General features: G+C 37.9%; 1 pseudogene; it reads left to right on the top strand.

Annotated features, from left to right (window-relative positions):
- The window catches only part of LOC117659598 (cytochrome P450 2K1-like), a 44871-nt pseudogene that overhangs the window by 7871 nt on the left and 17370 nt on the right, over positions 1-19630 (top strand).

Genomic DNA, 19630 nt, shown 5'->3' with positions numbered 1-19630 from the left:
ATCCCCATGCCGTTTTGCAATTTCCTGCACTTGCGAGACCACGGACTACCTCAGGTTGTAAGTAATGGACAAATAATGTGGGAAACTTACCCAGTGACTTCCCAAAACTTAGAGTTGATGGCATTAATTTGCAAGAGTGGTATCAACAGCTCCAGGTTGTCTTTATGAAAGAAAATTTACTATTCTTTATCACTAGTCCTCCAAGAAGACCTTGGACTTTAAAAATAGATTGTTTACATCATAGAGCGTTTTTCTTAATAATATCTAGCGTGTCTCCTGCAATGTATCATAGTATCAAACCAAACCTAACTGTCTCAGAAATAATTCAATGCATGTTTAATCTGTTTCACAGCGATAGTGTAGCTACCACTACAAGAATGTCTAAGGATTTCTTTTCTTCTAGAGTAAAACCAGGGGTTTCCATAAGTGAGCATTTGATATATCTAAACAAAATAAGAGCTGAGCTGCATTTGAGGGGGGAAGTGATTTCAGATCAAACAATGAAAAGTGTTATTATCAATTCACTTGATTCATCATGGGATAGTTTCATGTCACACTTAGACACCATCAACCTAGGATATTTATCCATAGAGAGTCTATCTAACAAATTGATAGCAGAAGACAATTCAAGAAAAAATCGTTCTAGCAATCACACAGAACACAAATCTTTTAGGAAGGTAGCTTTCCAAGAAAAATACAATGAAACTTTTAAATGCCACAATTGTGGGTCCAGGGAACACAATAGAAGAGACTGTCCCAAAATCTCAAAGGAGAGACATAGGTCAGAATATAGAAGCAAATACAATTACAGACAGTCTTCCACAGATAGACATAAATATGGAAGCCCACCAAATTACAGAGAAAGTAGAGGGGGTAGAGAAAATTCAAAAGAGAGAAAATCTGGTTCACTGAATGGACTAAATAAACAAGACAGCACTAAAACACTACAAAATGAAAACAATAATTGGCTTATCGATTCTGGGGCAACCAATCACACCACTAATAACAAAAATATATTGTCTTCATTTACAGAAGATAATTTTGTAATAAAGGTAGCTAATCAAGAAAAGGTTCAAGTATTAGGCAGAGGAAATATAACATTGCCTGGCCTAGGAAAAATAGAGGGGGTATTATTAATTCCTGAAATACCTCATAACATACTAAGTGTCATAAAACTAAGCAGAGATTCTGACATCAATATAGTTTTCTCAAAGGGGAAAGCAACTTTAGAGAAGGACAAAACAAATGTAGGCACTGTGATGATTAAAGGAGGCCTACCCTATCTAATAACAAAAGAAAGATGGTTACATAACATTGATTCAAATATGGAAGATTGTATTGAGGCAGATGATGAAAATGTTAGTAACAGTGACAATGATGAATGTAAAATATCTCATGATCACGCAAATACACACAAAGAGAAGAAACCAAGAATAGGTAAACCAATTCATGATGAGTGTGCTCACATCTTACATAGGAAGTTAGGACATGCAAGTTTTCCTATAGTACAAAAAATGGCTGAACACGCAGAAGGTGTCAAAATAAAAAATTGTGAAAATTATTTGGAATGCTCAGTATGTAAATCCACTAAACTAAAAACTAGTCCCAGGCCAAAAAAATCCAACAGGTCAACTAACAAAATTTTTGACTTAGTACATATGGACTTAGTTGGTCCATTAACTCCATCAATCACTTATAGAAAACGTTACTTCCTAACAATAGTAGACGATTACAGTCGCTATGGTTTTGTTTACACGTTAAAACACAAGGATGAAACCTTTCAGAAATTTAAGGAATTCTACAAACGCATAGAAACACAACATAATATCAGAATAAAACAAATTATGACAGATAGGGGATGTGAATTCATGTCTAAAGAATTCTCCCAATGGTTAAAGGATAGAGGAATGCTACATTTCACGTCTAGTCCATTTTCTGCATTCCAAAACGGGATTGCAGAGAGAAAAAATTCCACACTACAAACCATGATTAAGTGCACATTAGAGGATGCTGGTTTAGGCAAACAATTTTGGTCAGAAGCCTTACATTATTCAAATTACACTCAAAATAGAACCTGGTCCAGTATTGTGAATAAAACACCATATGAGGTGATGTATAATAGGAAACCCAAATTAGCACACATGCACATATTTGGAGTCACTGCAGACGTACACATACCTAAACAGTTGAGAAGAAAGGGAGAAAACGTATCCAGAAGATTAAGATTTATGGGATATGAAACTGGCACCAAAGGGTACAGATTCATTGATAATAGTAACAAATTTATAGTCTCCAGAACAGCTGTGTTCCATGAACAAGCCAATTGGTCTAAATTACATCTTAATGAAATATTTCCAAATAAATGCAAAGATACAAAATCTTGTGAGGAAGGAACAATAGAAAATCAAAATATCAACAAAAATAAAAACAAAACCAAAACTTGGACAAATAGTCAGCACAAAATAAAGACAGACACATTAACAAAAAAGGAAGCAAGATATTTGCATGACAACCATAGCAAACCTGAAAGAGCTATTAGAAACAATAGAAATCAAATACCAGATAAATACAGAGATTACATAATGCATATGGATGGTGAACAAATAACACCTAATACATATGAGGAAGTATTAAAACTTCCTTGTGAAGAAAAAGAAAAATGGGAACTAGCTATGAAAAAAGAGATGGAAAGTTTGCAAGGATTAAATGTATTCACACCTGCAACTGCACCTAAAGATAAAACAATTATAGGTACTAGGTGGATTTATAAAATTAAGAATCTAGAAGGAGGCAATACTCTATACAAAGCCAGATTAGTTGCACAAGGTTATGCACAAAAGTATCCGGAGGACTATACTGACACATACTCCCCCACAGTGAGAACAGAGAGTGTTAAAACAGCTCTGGTAGTAGCATCTGCACTCAATCTTGATGTATTTCAATATGACATACAGACTGCGTATTTACACGCAAAACTAGATAAGGAAATATATGTAAGAGCACCACACAGTCAATACACCAATAAGAATGAAATCTGGCTATTGAACAAGAGTCTATACGGATTAAAGCAATCTGGCAAAAGATGGTACGATTGCTTGGTAAAAGTACTTAAGACCATGGATTTTAACGCTACCACCGCTGATAACTGTTTCTTTGTAAAAAGGAGTGATGATCACATTGAATTCGTATTAATTTATGTAGATGATATTTTATATATAGGAAAACACAAGGAAAGAAGAGAAACCTTTGTAAATAAGCTAAACGAACATTTTTCGTTAAAATCTCTAGGTAAAGTAAACAAATACCTTGGTGTACAAATTAACAAAACTAGAAGGGGATTCAAACTTACTCAAAAAGATAAAATCATTGAACTTCTAAACAAATGCAATTTAAACAATGCCAAACCATGTGACACTCCTATGCAAACTGATTTCCTTAGAAACACTGATGAGTCTTCCCCTGAATTCAAAGATAATACATTTTATAGATCAGTCATAGGTTCACTTCTTTATATATCTAATTGGACCAGGCCAGATATTGCATTACCTCTCAATTTATTGTCAAGACATGTTAGCAAACCAACAATGTATCATTGGGAAGCTGTCAAAAGAATTCTAAGATATCTAAAAAGTACATTAGACTTTTGCTTAGTATTAGAACCTAGTAACGACAAAGAACCAAAACTTACTTGTTACGCAGATGCGGATTGGGCTGGAGATATATCATGCAGAAAGAGCACTTCTGGTTATATTTTTCTATTAAATGACTGTCCAGTTTACTGGTACACTGGTAAACAAGAACTGGTAGCCACTTCAACCACAGAAGCGGAATATGTTTGTTTGTCCAAAGCTGCAAATAACCTTGTATGGTTTAATGATTTGATTTCAGATGTCTGGAAAAAACCTGCTTTGCCTTTTGTTATGCATGAAGATAATAAAGCAGCCATTGAAATATCCAGATCCGATGCCATTGGACAAAGGTCCAGGCATATAGATATAAAGTTTAAGCATGTGAGACAATTGTCTCAAGATGGATTTATCAAAGCAGTGCATTGTGATACCTCAGAACAATTAGCTGACATATTAACGAAGCCTTTACCTTCTAAACAGCACAAATATTTAACTTCTAAATTATATGTCTTATATTGTCCTGAATCTGAATGTAATTGGTGTTGTATAGCGAACCGGCATTTAGAGGGGGATTTGTCAGATGTAAATGCCTTATTCCCTAATGTGTAAATAATGTATATATGGGATATCGGGGGTTAACTTATTCTTTGGTTCCTAATGTATTCATAATTCACCACTCCCATTCTTGACTCCGCCCTTTGTATATATAAGGAGCCACCCTCACCATTTTCTTCGCTTCTATCTGTGAATATTCAGTGAATATAGAATGCCTGTTATGATTAAAGAGAAATATATTTAAACCTCTAACTTCTATTATCATTATTGAGTCTGATCCTGAAAATATTGCAACAGATACCTTAACAGTTCCTAGGTCCTTGGTTAGGACTCGAGCTGCTGAGCTATTAACCAGCCTCAAACGCTGTGAATCTCACTAAAGATTAACCAATAATAATAATAATAAACCCTCATGGTAAAATTAATCCTTCTCTTATAATTTTAAATGTTCTAACTTCTGTTTCTGTTATTTAACCATTGATAAAACGAATCCCATGTTTCAAAATATTCCATATCTTCCTTCTCTTTAATTTCAAGTGTTAATCTATCCATTTCTGCCCATTCTAGTATTTTTTTTATTATTATTATCTTCTCTTCTGTACGGATCTCCACACCTTTCCAGTGTTGTACAAATACAATTCTGGCCGCTGTTAACACATGTAATATTAAATACATATTTATTTATTATATTTTTCTGGTATGATACTCAACAGAAATATTTCTAGTTTTAAATCTATATGTTCCTTTACCACTTTTTCTATCCAAGTATGCATTTTTATTCAGTATGTTTTTGCTTTTTGGCACATCCACCACATGTAGTAGTATGAGCCCGGAGTCTGATTACACTTCCAACATTTAGCTGACATATCTTTAAACATCTTGACTAGTCTTGCTGGTGGGAAGTGCTATCTGTAAAACATTTTATATAAATTTTCTTTGTATGCAGTAGACATCGTTAATTTATAATTTTGATACCACAACTTTTGCCATTTATCCAATTCTATAGAATAGCCAAAGTTTTTAGCCCACACTTTCATTGTTTCCTTTACTTGCTCTTCTTCCATTCTAAACCTCAGTAGGTATACATTTTTAAAATTAATTTCTCATCAGTTTGTGTTAGAATTTGGTCCAATTCTGTTGGCTCTTTATAAAAATCATCTAATTTAGCATCTTTTTCATATCTTGATTGTATTTCTATCTGCGGCCACCATGCAAAATCTATCCCTTGACTATTCAGTTCCTGTTTACTTTTCAATTCTCCTTTCTCATTCAAAATATCTTTATATATTATGATTTTTTTTTGTATCAACCATATTTGGATGTATCAATGCCTCCATCATAGAGAGTCAGACTGGTATTTTCAAATATTGTTTTTCCTTAATTTTTATCCATACAGAAAACAGAGCATTTTTTAAAAGTTTTTTTATTTTTTTTTTACAAACATATTGTGTGAACAGTGTGGTACCAGGGTGTCTTACATTTTAGTACAAATAAAACAATATTCTTGATATTTAATACAGTTGACAATCTTATAAAGTTTTAGTAATAGAACACATATTTTGTTGCGTTACAATCTTTCATTCTTTGATTATTCAGTATTTCAGTATGTTATTTTTATACCAATCTATAAATTCTAAATGTCACTCCTTTTACTACAAATAAAATATTAATAATCATATTTGTTGTGTTTAATAAACTTATATAGTTCTGGTAGTAATACACAGCTATTTTTGTTAAATTATAATTTTTCATTATTATCTTGTTCAGTATTTCAATCTTAACCATTCTTATCCAATTTTACTAGAATACTCCAAAATATAAATGTGATATAGCTTTTTATGTAAATAGCTCCAGCATTTTAAAATGCCTAACGCAAGCCAACACCTGTCCAATTAGAAAATCTAATTTTCTATATTTTTAACTAATTTTCTATTTTCTTCCTTTAGAAGAAAGGAAGGTGTTAAGTCACATCCACTTTATAGATGACTATGAGACTTTTTTCCTGAATATTCTTTTGGGGTTACACTTTCAATAAAAAGGATTCTTCTCACCCATTTCCAAACACTGTTCACCAAATCCACTCCAGCACTCTTCTTAGATGTTAAGCTGTCTCCTTTGGTCAAGGGTATATGATAGCTGTGTTCCCCTGCTAGAACCTCCAAACAAGCTTTTCCTTCATTTTTGATACTCTAACTATAGTAGGATACCGTTTCAAACGTATGTATTATAATGGTGGAATTTTCCTGGCAAAATCTTCAAGTTGACCTCTCATTTCTAATTTGTCTTTTTATCTTTACCTCTCCACTTCAGGTATTGGTTTTTCTCATGGTGAGAACTGGAGACAGATGCGGCAGTTTTCAATGTCTGCATTACGGGATTATGGAATGGGCAAGAGGATTGTTGAAGACAAAATCACTGAAGAATGCAGTATCTTGACAAAAGCATTTGAGATTTATGAAGGTGAGTTGATATTTCTTCATGCAGATTTACCATTGTATCTTTCAGCATCTAGAGCAGGGGTCCCCAACCTTTTGGACCTTTTGGACCTCAGGGACCACCAAGTTCATAATTTTAAATCCTGTGGACCACTAATATGAATCCAGTGCGCTGCTTGCTGAAGTGCCTGGACTCCCAGTGATGGGATGGAGTCCTTCAGGCACTCTCCCTCCTTTCTCTTTCTCCCTCTCTCTCTCTCCCCTCTCTCTTTATCTCTCTCCCCTCTCTCGTTCTCTCTCTCCCCCACTCTCTCTCTCATTCTCTCTCTGATTCCCTCTCTGTCTCTTTCTTTGTCTCTTCTCATTCTCTGTTTCTTTCTGTCTCTCTCATTTTCTCTCTCATTCTCTCTCTGTCTCTCTCATTCTCTCTGTCTCTTTCTCTCTCTCTCTCTCTCTATGTCTCATTCTGATTCTCTCTCTGATTCTCTCTTTCATTCTGTCTCTCTCATTTTCTCTGTTTCTTTCTCTATCTCTCTTTCATTCTGTCTCTCTTTCATTCTCTGTCTCTTTCTTTCATTCTCTCTCTCATTCTCTCTCTCCCCCTCTCTCTTTCTCTCTGTCTCATCTCTCTTCCCCTTCTTTCTCTCTCTCATCTCCCTCCCCCTTTCTTTCCCTCTGTCTCTCCCACTCTTTCTCATTCTCTCTCTCTTTCATTCACTATCTCATTCTCTCTCTCTTTCTCTCTCTCTCTCTCTCTCATTCTCTCTCTCAGGGCCGGATTTAGATTGAAAGAGGCCCTAGGCTATTCCACTTATGAGGCCCTTTCACCAGTGGTGGGATTCAATTTTTTAACAACAGGTTCTGTGGGCGTGGCTTAGTTGGGGGTGTGGCTTGGCAATCATGTGACTGGGTGGGCGTGGCTAGCTGGTCACGTGACTGTGTAGGCGTGGGTAGCTCGTCATGTGACCGGGTGGGCGTGGCTATGTGCATAGACTTTTTTCAGAGGGCTGAAAAAAGTCATTTCTGACTGGGCCTCGCACTTTTGACCGGTCCTCACACTTATGACCATCCTCACATTTATGCCCGTGCAGCTTTCTTAACAACCATGTCACTCATTTCACAACTGCTTCTCTTCACCATGGTGACAAGATAGGGCAAAAACGTAAAATGTGAGGACAGTCGTAAGTTCGAGGACTGGTCAAAAGTGCGAGGACCAGTCAGAAATAACTTTTTCAGCTCTCTGAGTAGTCCATATGCACAAAAGGACTACCCAGAGGGCTGAAAAAAGTCATTTCTGACTGGGCCTCGCACTTTTGACCGGTCCTCACACTTATGACCATCCTCACATTTATGCCCGTGCAGCTTTCTTAACAACCATGTCACTCATTTCACAACTGCTTTTCTTCACCATGGTGACAAGATAGGGCAAAAACGTAAAATGTGAGGACAGTCGTAAGTTCGAGGACTGGTCAAAAGTGCAAGGACCAGTCAGAAATAACTTTTTCAGCCCTCTGAGTAGTCCATATGCATAAAAGGATACAGCAATAGAGAGGGATGAAGGAAGGGAAGGGAAATTAGAGTAGGAGAGAGAGGGAGGAAGAGAGGAGGAGAAGGAGAAAGGAAGAGGAAGTAGGGAGGAGAAGAAGAGGGGGAGGAAGAGAAAGTAAGAAGGAAAGAAAAGAAAGGTGGTAGGTTTGAGGAGAAAGATTGCTATACAATAAAAAAGATGAAAGGGAAGAAAGCCAACCCCAAACAAATATAAAGATATTAAGATAAAGAATGAATTGTTAAACTTTAAAGAATAAAAGAGAACAAATATGAATAAATAACAATAATTAGAAACACACATACAAACATACAATGTATTTTCTTTGAACAGAGTATTTGGCCGGTTCACAAATTTAAATAGTGTTTAGTCATTTCAATTAAATTTACAATTTCTATATTTCCTTTTTGCCATATTTATTCCTCATCTATTTTTGTAAAAAACCAATATTACCCTCATCCTCATCTCTAATCTTAATCCAATTCAATTTTTCCCTTCTATTCTATATTATACCCCTTCCCATTGTCATCTATTTTTATATCCATCCTCACATTGGTTAATTATGTAATATTAGTTGTTTAATATAAATTCAACATTTTAATATAAATCAATTAGTTATATAACTACCTTTTTTGTATATTAATCAATATGAACATGAATATTCCAATTATTTCCATGCAATCCAATTTCTTACAAATCCATTAATTATATTTACCAATAATAATAAACCAAATAATTTCCCCCATATATTCCTCCAAACCACAACTTAACCATTTCTGCTTTCAGAAATATACAATTAATAGTATCTCAATTGTTACAATTCCCTAGTTAACAAGAGCTTTTTTTTCTTTTGTGTTTTAAAATCCTGAACTCTTCTCTTTTTCCCTAAATTTCCCATTGTTTGCACGTACCTTTTTTGGTGAGGAAAAAGAAAAGAATTCTGCCTGCCTAATTTTCCAACCTTGCAGCAACAGCAAAGCAGTTTCACTTTCGTTTCTCAGTATAGCTAGGGGAAAAAAAATCAGCACTCTTTGGAAGGAAGCAAAACAGTGGAGACAAATCAGCTGAGAGCCGGGAGGCCAATTAGCCTATGCTGAAGCTCCAGGGGCCAATAAAATTACAAAAAAAACACCGAACCCTTTCTTAAATTGCTGGCTCCCCCGCCCCTCGCCCACCACTATTTATTGGCAATAAATAGCGGTGCGGAGGGGCGGGGGAGCCAGCAATTTAACAAAGGATTCAGCCGAGCCACCTAGAACACCCAGAATCCCACACTGTGTAGGCCCCTCTGGATCTTGAGGCCCTAGGCTGAAGCCTAGTTAGCCTATAGGAAAATCCGGCCCTGCTCTCTCTCTTTCTCATCTCATGGGCCAGCCAGTATCTTGGGGCTGAGATAAGGTGACCAGATTTTAACATTGGTAAAGAGGGACATTGTGGGCGTGGCTTATTTTGTGGGCGTGGCTAGCTGGTCATGTGACTGGGTGGGCGTGGCTAGCTGGTCATGTGACCGGGTGGCCATGGCTATGTCTATAGGGTAAGGTGAACAGATTTTAACATTGGTAAGAAGGACACCATTGTGGGCGTGGCTTATTGTGTGGGCGTGGCTTGGAGGCCATGTGACTGGGTGGGCGTGGCTACCTGGTTATGTGACCGGGTGGCCATGGCTATGTGTATAGGGACTACTCAGAGGGCTGAAAAGTCATTTCTGACAGGTCCTCACACTTTTGACTGGTCCTCACACTTATGACCATCCTCACATTTATGCCCGTGCAGCATTCTTAACAACCATGTCACTCATTTCACAACTGCTTCTCTTCAACAAGGTGACAAGATAGGGCAAAAATGTAAAATGTGAGGACAGTCGTAAGTTCGAGGACTGGTCAAAAGTGTGAGGACCAGTCAAAAATAACTTTTTCAGCCCTCTGAGTAGTCCATATGCACAAAAGGACTAACCAGAGGGCTGAAAAAAGTCATTTCTGACAGGTCCTCGCACTTTTGACTGGTCCTCACACTTATGACCATCCTCACATTTATGCCCGTGCAGCATTCTTAACAACCATGTCACTCATTTCACAACTGCTTCTCTTCAACAAGGTGACAAGATAGGGCAAAAATGTAAAATGTGAGGACAGTCGTAAGTTCGAGGACTGGTCAAAAGTGTGAGGACCAGTCAAAAATAACTTTTTCAGCCCTCTGAGTAGTCCATATGCATTAAAGGATTACAGCAATAGAGAGGGATGAAGGAATGGAAATTAGAGTAGGAGTGAGGGTAAGAGAGGGAGGAAGAGAGGAGGAGAAGGAGAAAGAAAGAGGAAGTAGGGAGGAGAAAAAGAGGGTGGGGGGAAGAGAAAGTAAGAAGGAAAGAAAAGAGAGAGGTGGTAGGTTTGAGGAGAAAGATTGCTGTACAATAAAAAAGATGAAAGGGAAGAAAGCCAACCCCAAGCAAATATAAAGATATTAAGATAAAGAATGAATTGTTAAACTTTAAAGAATAAAAGAGAACAAATATGAATAAATAGCAATAATTAGAAACACACATACAAACATACAATGTATTTTCTTTGAACAGAATATTTGGCTGGTTCACAAATTTAAACAGCATTTAGTCATTTCAATTAAATTTACAATTTCTATATTTCCTTTTTGCCATATTTATTCCTCATCTATTTTTAAAAAAAACCAATATTACCCTTCATCCTCATCTCTAATCTTAATCAAATTCAATTTTTCCCTTCTATTCTATATTATACCCCTTCCCATTGTCATCTATTTTTATATCCATCCTCACATTGTTTAATTATGTAATTATGTAATACAGTTGTTTAATACAAATTCAACATTTTAATATAAATCAATTAGTTATAAAACTATCTTTTTTGTATATTAATCAATATGAACATGAATATTCCAATTATTTCCATGCAATCCAATTTCTTACAAATCAATTAATTATATTTACCAATAATAATAAACCAAATAATTTCTCCCATATATTCCTCCGAACCACAACTTAACCATTTCTGCTTTCAACACAATATACAATTAATAGTATCTCAATTATTACAATTCCCTAGTTAAATACAGCTTTTTTTCCTTTGTGTTTTAAAATCTTGAACTCTCCTCCTAAATTTCCCATTGTTTGCAGTTTTTCACCTACCTTTTTTGGGGAGGAAAAATAAAAATAAAAATAAATCTCTCTCTGCCTCATTTTGTCACGCTGCACCAAAGACCCTGGTTTCGGTTTCGTTTCTGAAGCTTAGCTAGGGGAAAAAAAAACTGCTTTACACTGATTGCCTGTAGGGCGGCCCTTTGAAGCCCCGGGCAAGAGTTTAAACAGTTTTTTTTTCTTCTAGCCATCAGCTGGGGCTCAAGAAAAATCGGGACATTTTGAAACGCCGCGGGACGTAGGACAAATTGCTCAAAAGCGGGACTGTCCCGCCAAAAGCGGGACGTCTGGTCACCTTAGGCTGAGAGGAAGTCAAGCATCTCCCCGAGAGACTGAGGTGTGTGGAGTACCAACAAGGGATAAAACAAATGCCCACCAGATTCAGGAACAGACGAAGCTTTGCTCTGGCTCTGGAATATGGATCGAATCTCAGGTCAGGCGAGAAGTGACTGGGAAGGGAGGGCGAGGGGCAGGGACAGCCACTGGTGGGTTCAGCCGACAGGAAGCTACAGCAGGGGGAAGAAACTTGCTTCGGCCTGCCTGCACCACCACCACCTCTTGCACCATTACCTCATTCCAGCTGGGGAGGGCTGCACTGCAAAGTTGCAAGTTGCATGAACCTCCCTCTATAGTAGAGATTTATAGCCCCACCATGCCTGGCCAGTCCCATATTCCAGAGTTCTAGTCACAGGACTGGCCATTGCTCATCCCAAAGCAGCTCCTCCACCCGGATGCACCGTGGACCACCAAAATTTTCTCGCAGACCACCAGTGGTCCGCGGACCACCGGTTGGTGACCACTGATCTAGAGGAATCTTTTCAAAAAAAACTATGCAAAAACCTGTTATTTATGAGGATTTAGTGTAATTTGTTTTACTAAATTAGCTATTGAAGAGTACAGAATGATGCACTGTTTCCAATATGAGCATTATTTCTGCACATGAAAAGGTGTTAAGAATTGAGTTTACTACACCTCTAGGCATTGAGTTAGTGATATTCATATTATCCAATTAATAGGAATCTGTTAATAAGTTAAGAAAACTAAGCAATAAACAAATACCATTCATATACATTCTCCAAATGATCCAATCACTTTTTCTGTATCTCTCATGGATTCCCAACCATGCATTCCTGTCCTGTAAAATTCTCCCTATCACCCAGATCATATTGAGATTGTTGCACAATTTCCCCTTAGATCCATAGCTCACAGTTTTATTAACTTCATTCCCTGGAGTATAATATGCATCTATTACCATACAGTATGTAAATTCCTGCTTGTGATCAGATATGCCATATTTTAAAGTATGAGGAACAAGTATGGCCCATACAAGTTATCAAAACCCTTCTTTGTATTTATTGAAATTATTATGGCATTGCCCATACTATTTAAAATTACATTTATTCTCACATCAATTCCTTGTTTACAGTGAATAAATATAAATCATCAGGATGTGTTAAACGTGCTAAAACCTTTCCGAAGTGAGCAATATTTCCAGGTGCTATCTGGAAATATGTTGGCCACGATCATTGTCTAGTTTAGAAATTACAGCTGTATAAGCTGTACACTTTAAGAAAGGGAGACAAAATAGTGGATGCAAAATCCTCTGAGAAATATTTCAAAGTTTACGTATAAAAATGCCTGTACATCCTTTTATAAGTCTAGTGTCTATTAGCTCTGTTAACAATTTCAGTTTATCTTCATGGTTAGGCACTCTGTGTTCTAGATAATATGACTCTCTGTTAACTCAGTCCTGCAATCATGGTTGGAGAGTTAGGTCCTTAAAAACTTTTATTGAAACACTTTGCAAGGAATGCATTCATTTTGAATAATCAATAATCATTCTCACAAATGATTTATTTATTTTGTTAGATGTTTATCCTGTTTTTATCTATATATATATATAAGTGAAATACTACTCATGCATCATCACAAAATCTCACAACTGTAAAGCCTACAAACTTGAAATCTGCCATGTATGTTCCTCTTGCCTTCTAGGTGCTCACTAAGAAAGGATTTTTCGAAATGAACATCAGAGCATTAGTATTTCTTATATTATTATAACTCGCTCTAATGCTAATTAATTAGACGTTCTAACCCCCCCCCCCTCCAAACTTGAAAATAACTCTGGAGAGAATGGGATAGCATAGGACAGGCTTCTGTGGGGCAACCCTGAGGGCTAGAAAGCCCAAGGGAGAGAACGGGATAGGATAGGGAAGACTTTTATGGGGCAAGGCTGAGGGAGAGAAGGGGATAGGATAGGGAAGGCTTTTATGGGGCAAGGCTGAGGGAGAGAAGGGGATAGGATAGAGGAGGCTTCTGTGGGGCAAGGCTGAGGGAGAGAAGGGGTTGGATAGGGGAGGGTTCTGTGGGGCAAGCCTGAGGGAGAGAAGGGGATAGGATGGGGAGGCCTTTGTGTGGCAAGGCTGAGGGAGAGAAGGGGATAGGAGAGGAGAGGCTTCTGTGAGGCAAGCCTGAGGGAGAGAAAGGGATAGGATAGGGGAGGGTTCTGTGGGGGAAGCCTGAGGGAGAGAAGGGGATAGAATAGGATAGGCTTCTGTGGGGCAAGGCTGAGGGAGTAAGTAGAGAGGAGAGGCCGATCGTAACTACTCATTAATTTTCAAGCTATAAGTGTCATTTTTTCAAGCCTAAAATGAGACTAGAACTCAGTGTCCCTTGGTTTCTAGTAGTTAGCCACTACTTTATTTAAAAAGAAGGAAGGAATGTCAAAATAACTTGTAAAAATTGCATGCAAAAACAGTATTGGAGGAAAAAAAGTTGTAAAGATGCAAACATCACAGATAACATTTCAGAATAATCTCCCATAGAATGATGCAAAAGACAAGAGAGGTTGTAGCAAATTACAATCTGAGATGGACCTGTTGGTGGGAAAGGAGACTAGAATGAGCAGTAATACTTTGCAAGATGCATAAAACCTGAAGTCAAGATGTTTGTTATTTATTTGCACAAGGCAAGCATTCTTTTTATTTGAAAACTACTCGCTCCAGCGAGATGAGTGGCCAGGCGTGACAAGGAGTGGTCGGGAGGGGAGGGGTGAGGAGGGGCCATACATGGTGAGAAGAGGCCAGGCGAGGTGCCCATCAACATCGATGACGTCAAATTGACCATGACCACCCAGTCATATGACTACCACCCAGCCATGCCTACCCAGCTGGTCATTAGGGCAGAGAACCGGTTGTTAAATTATTTGAATCCCACCACTGACTACATTAATGTGTAACTATTTCTGTTTTTAAAAGGATGGGTTACAGAATTATTACTTGTGTTACTGTCAGTAAATTTTAGTTCACAAACCAGTATTCTCCCCCTATCTTCTATGCAGAGTGAAAGCTAGTTTCTATGATAAATGCTATGTATAAGCAATCTTATCCTCAAACTTAAGGTGTTGAAGAACAAGCTTATTTCTGGGATTCTTTCACAATTCTGTTTTAATTTATTGCTCATAACCAGGAAAGCCATTTGACCCAGCAAAAATTTTGAAAGCTGCAGCCGCCAATATCATAGTTTTTTTTTTACTTGGCAAGAGATTTGAATATGAAGATGCTACACTTCTAAGACTACTGGAAATAATTGAAGAAAATATACATCTTGCAGGAAACCCTGCTTTATTGGTAATGTAATCTTTCATATGAAGAAAAACTTCATCCCTACAATTTATTAAGGTTCATTTTGTGAGATTTGGATCTTAATTAATTAGAAAACATTATTTATTATATCTTTAGCACCCACATATTTCATAGCTGATGATAATGATGGTGATTTTGTAGAGGTGTCAAACTGGCGGCCTGTAGACCATATGTGTCACATGTAGGCCATACCCACCCCAGCTCCACAAAGGGGAAAAATGTTGTGATATGTCATGTGATGACAACATGACATCGTGAGTTTGACACCTGTGTTGTAGTCTATGAAACAAATAGATAAAAATGCTTTGAGAAGTCCAACAGAGAATAAATTCGTAGTATTCAGCTCTCTTAATATGATCTCTCTCATAATATGCTCTTTTATTACCTCATAATAAGGTCTCTATTATTACTCTATACTGTTTCAGGTGTATAATGTGTTTCCCAAGTAGGGATTCCTTTTGGGTGCTCGTAAGACAATAATGAATAATCGAAAAAAGTACCATGATTTTATACAGGCCACATTCCTTGAAAATATCAAAGAGTTTGATGAAAATAATCAGAGGACATTTATTGATGCATTTCTTGTTCGGCAGAAACAGGTAATAAAGCACTTTAAGTATGCCAGGAATTATGAGTGATTTTATTTCTTTCACATGTTTTACAAAAATTCTGGCTGGTGCCAGAATAATTGCAGCTGGCGAAAATTTTTGCTTTAGAAATGTCAGGGAAAACAATTTCCTGGAATGAAAGCAAATAGTGAATATGTGAGTGGCCAACAGATTCACTGTTTGTGTGATGTCTTTATTCCTTGCATAACTATTAAAGCTTCTGGAATTTTTCCCTGTAAAAAGCAACACTGGTTTTTTATAGCAGTTGAATGAAGCAATCACGTGGGGATCTTGCTTAACAACCACTTTTTTCAATGTCCAATTGTGGTCATAAGTCAAGATTATCTGTAGTATCAATTCTACAGTCTCTCATGGAAGGATAATTCTAGAAGGGAGATGGTCAGATGGGCCCTTGGGAAGCAACCCTTTAATCTTTATTTATAAACATAGGGATATTAATTATTGTGATATGGGTTGGGATATGTGGTCCAGAAACTGATCAGTGCAGGAGAAGAGGAAAGCCATTCTCCCTTTTTAGACATTGCAGTCTAAGGAAATCCATGGAAAAGTGAAGGTGAGCTCTGAAACCGGAAGTCTTCTTCATGTGAGTTAAAATTAAATCACTCTTCATGAAAGAAAGCATTGAGCTGGCATGTATTGAGAAGAACTGGTAGAGAGAAATGGGAGATGTTAATCATAATTTTTCTCTGAACTCATTCCTGGTTCTTCCATTGTCACCATTCACTGGAACATAATGTGCAACAGCCACTCGGCATATGCATTTCCCTACACAGCCACAGCAAAAGGATGTCCTGAGTTAATGTATCCTGATATTACATTTCTGTCGTAATTGATCCTAATTTGAATTCCCCTGCATACATTGATATATGCCAATCTACAAGATCAAGCTGTCTTTATTTAGATCATGTTCCTTTTCCATTTTCTCTTAAATTCCAAAACAGGAAACATTTTAATTTTTCTTTATTTCAATTCATTCAGTAATTCATGGTCTTTACCAGGGGTGGATTCTACTTACCTTTACTACCGGTTCATACGCACTCTTCTGTGCACGCTCTTCTGCGCATGCGTAGTTCACCTATGATGACATCCTGGTCAGTGGGCAGAGCCTCCTGCCAGTTTTACTACCGGTTCTTGCGAATCGGTCCAAACTGGGAGCAACCCACCATTGGTTTTTACCATATGTTTCTCATTATTAGAAATCACAGTCTTCTTTAGCCCTGGCCATAAACAGATGCGTCCATAAACCCCAGTATCCATAATCTTTTTGGTCAATCAAGACCTTGACATAATTCTTTGTGTCAGGACATGAGTCTTAGGGCTCCCTGCTAATCATAGAACACAAACCCTGCCACTTTGGACACATTTTAGCCAGCATGCCTCAAACACAACCAAAAGTCAGTTTTGCTACATATAGGATCAATCAGAATAGAGCTGAAAGGGACCTTCTAGTCCAATCCCCTGCTCAAGCAAGAAATCCTATATCATTTCAGACAAGGGACTGTCCAGTCTCTTCTTTAAAATCTCCAGTGATGAAGCACCACAACTTCTGAAGGCAAGCTGTTCCACTGGTTAATTGTTTTCACTGTCAGGAAGTTTCTCCTTAATTCCAGGCTGCTTCTCTCCTTGATTAGTTGCCCTGGCCTCTGGTGCTTTGGAAAATAAGTTGAACTCCTCTTTTTTGTGGCAGTCCCTCAAATACTGGAATACTGCTATCACATCACCCCTAGTCCTTCTTTTCTCTAGACTGACCATATCCTATTCCTACAATCATTCTTCATATGTTTTTGTCTCCAGGGCCTTAATCATCTTAGTTGCTCTTCTTTGCACTTTTTCCAAGGTCTGAACATCTTTTTTGTAATGTGGTGACCAAAACAGGATGCAGTATTCCAGATGTGGTCTTACTAAGGATTGATAAGGTGGTACTAATACTTCTCATATTTTTGATTCTGTGCTTCTTTTTATATTAGCTTTTATGGCAGCGGCTGCACACTTCTGGCACATATTTAAGTGATTGTCCACTTGGACTCCAGGGCCCCTCTCATAGTTTTTTTATTTATTTTTTATTTATTTTATTTTGAATTTGTATACCGCCCTTCTCCCTGAGGACTCAGGGCGGTGAACAGCCAAGTAAAAACATCAAGTACAAATATTGAAATACAGTTAAAATATACATATATAAATTTGGCCCCATTAATTAAAAACAATAAACAAAACACTTAAAAACACTTAAAAAAATTAGGCCAAAAAAATAGTTACTGTTTTTGAGCCAGGTTTCACCTAATCTTTATTTGTACCTTTAGTTTTTCCTGCTTAGGTATAAAACCTTGCTTTTGTCCACATTAAATTTCATGTTGTTGGATAGGGCCCATAGTTCAAGTCTGTCAAAGTCTTTTTGGATCCTGAGCTTGTCTTCTGGGGTGCTTGCTATTCTTGCCAATTTAGTGTTGTCTGCAAATTTCATGAATCATTTATGAAGATATTAAAGAATACTAGGCTTAAGACAGAACCTTATTGTACCACATTGTTTACTTCCTTCCATGTAGATGTAGTACCATTAGGGACTACTTGTTGAGTACCATTTATCAGCCAGTTACAAATCCATCTGGTGATGATGCTGTCTATCCCACATTTTCTAGTTTACAAGAAGTAGACTTGCTGAAGTCTAAGTATACTATGTCCACAGCATTTCACTGGTCTACTAATTTAGTAACTTTCTCAAACACTGAAATAAGATTGATTTGGCATGATCTGTTTTTTAAACCTGTGCTGGCTACTACTTATAACTTTATTTGTCTCTAGATATTCACAGTTCTGTTTTTTTATTACTTTTTCTAGTATCTTACCAGGTCTTAATGTAAGGCTGATTGGTCTGTAGTTTCCTGGGTCCTGGTTCTTTTCCTTTTTTGAAGACGGGAACCACATCAGCTCTTTTCCTCTGACAGTTCCCCAGTGCTCCAGGATTTTTAAAACGTATGGTACAATGGTTCTGAGATAACATCTGCCAGCTTAGGGGTAAAATGCACTTACCTTTGCTACCAGCTCAGAGATGTGAGAGTGTGTGCATGCTATGCTCCCGTGCATCTCTTCTGCACATGAGCATAGGGTCAGCGCATGGGACGTGATGATGTCCGGGTGGGGAGCCTAGCAATCAAGATTCGAGCTGCTTTTGCTGCAGCATCAAGTGGGCGAGCGTGGCCGATCTTTGCTGCCGAAACCCCTCAAGCCAATGTGTGAATGCTTGCAGCTTGCAGGGAGGGAGATTTGGATTGGTTCAGTGAACTGATTCAAATCGTCCCTACCGCCTCGGCTCAGGTGGGCCGAGGTGGTTGAATTTCACCCCTGTGCCAGCTCCTTCAGAACGCTGGGATGTAATTCATCCGGTGATTTGTATTTATCAAGATCAGACATCTCTTACCATTCTCTTGCTTATTTTAATTTTTATTTCTAGTCTGTCTTTTACAGTTATGTTTTTGGTAGGCTGGACTATAGGTTCTTTTTGTATGAAGACCTATGCAAAAAATGGATTAAGCAGCTCTGCTTTCTCTCTACTGTCTTTTACTTCCTAGCCATCTTCTCCCTTTAGAGCAGTGCTTCTCAACCTGGGGGTCGCGACCCCTTTGGGGGTCAAACGGCCATTTCACAGGGGTTGCCAAAGCCCTCTCTCACCCCCCCACACCTTCACTCACCCTCACCCTCTGCCTCTGTTCGATCGCCGGTCACCGGTCGCTTACCCCGCCCACTCCCAATCTATTGCTGCCTCCTGAGTCCCAGCTGATGGCTAGAGGGAAAAAAACTTTAAATTCTTGCCACGGGGCTTCAAAGAGCCGCCCTACAGCTGATCAGTGTTAAAAGAAAACAAATGAATAGACCGGTGCCTGCAAAAATAGAAAAAACAGCCCCTTTCAGCTTCAGCATAGGTTAATTACCATAAGTTGATTTGATCAGCCTCCGGACTCTCAGCTGATTTGCTCTCAGCTGTTTTGTGGAGGGCTCTATTGCTAGCTAGCTGCAAAGAGGTAAATTCCT

This window comes from Pantherophis guttatus, chromosome 1 (genome assembly GCF_059756535.1).
Source record: "Pantherophis guttatus breed Tessera chromosome 1, ASM5975653v1, whole genome shotgun sequence".
Classification (NCBI taxonomy): domain Eukaryota; kingdom Metazoa; phylum Chordata; class Lepidosauria; order Squamata; family Colubridae; genus Pantherophis; species Pantherophis guttatus.
Note: the sequence above shows the minus strand (reverse complement) of the source record. Positions and strands in the feature narration are given on the sequence as shown.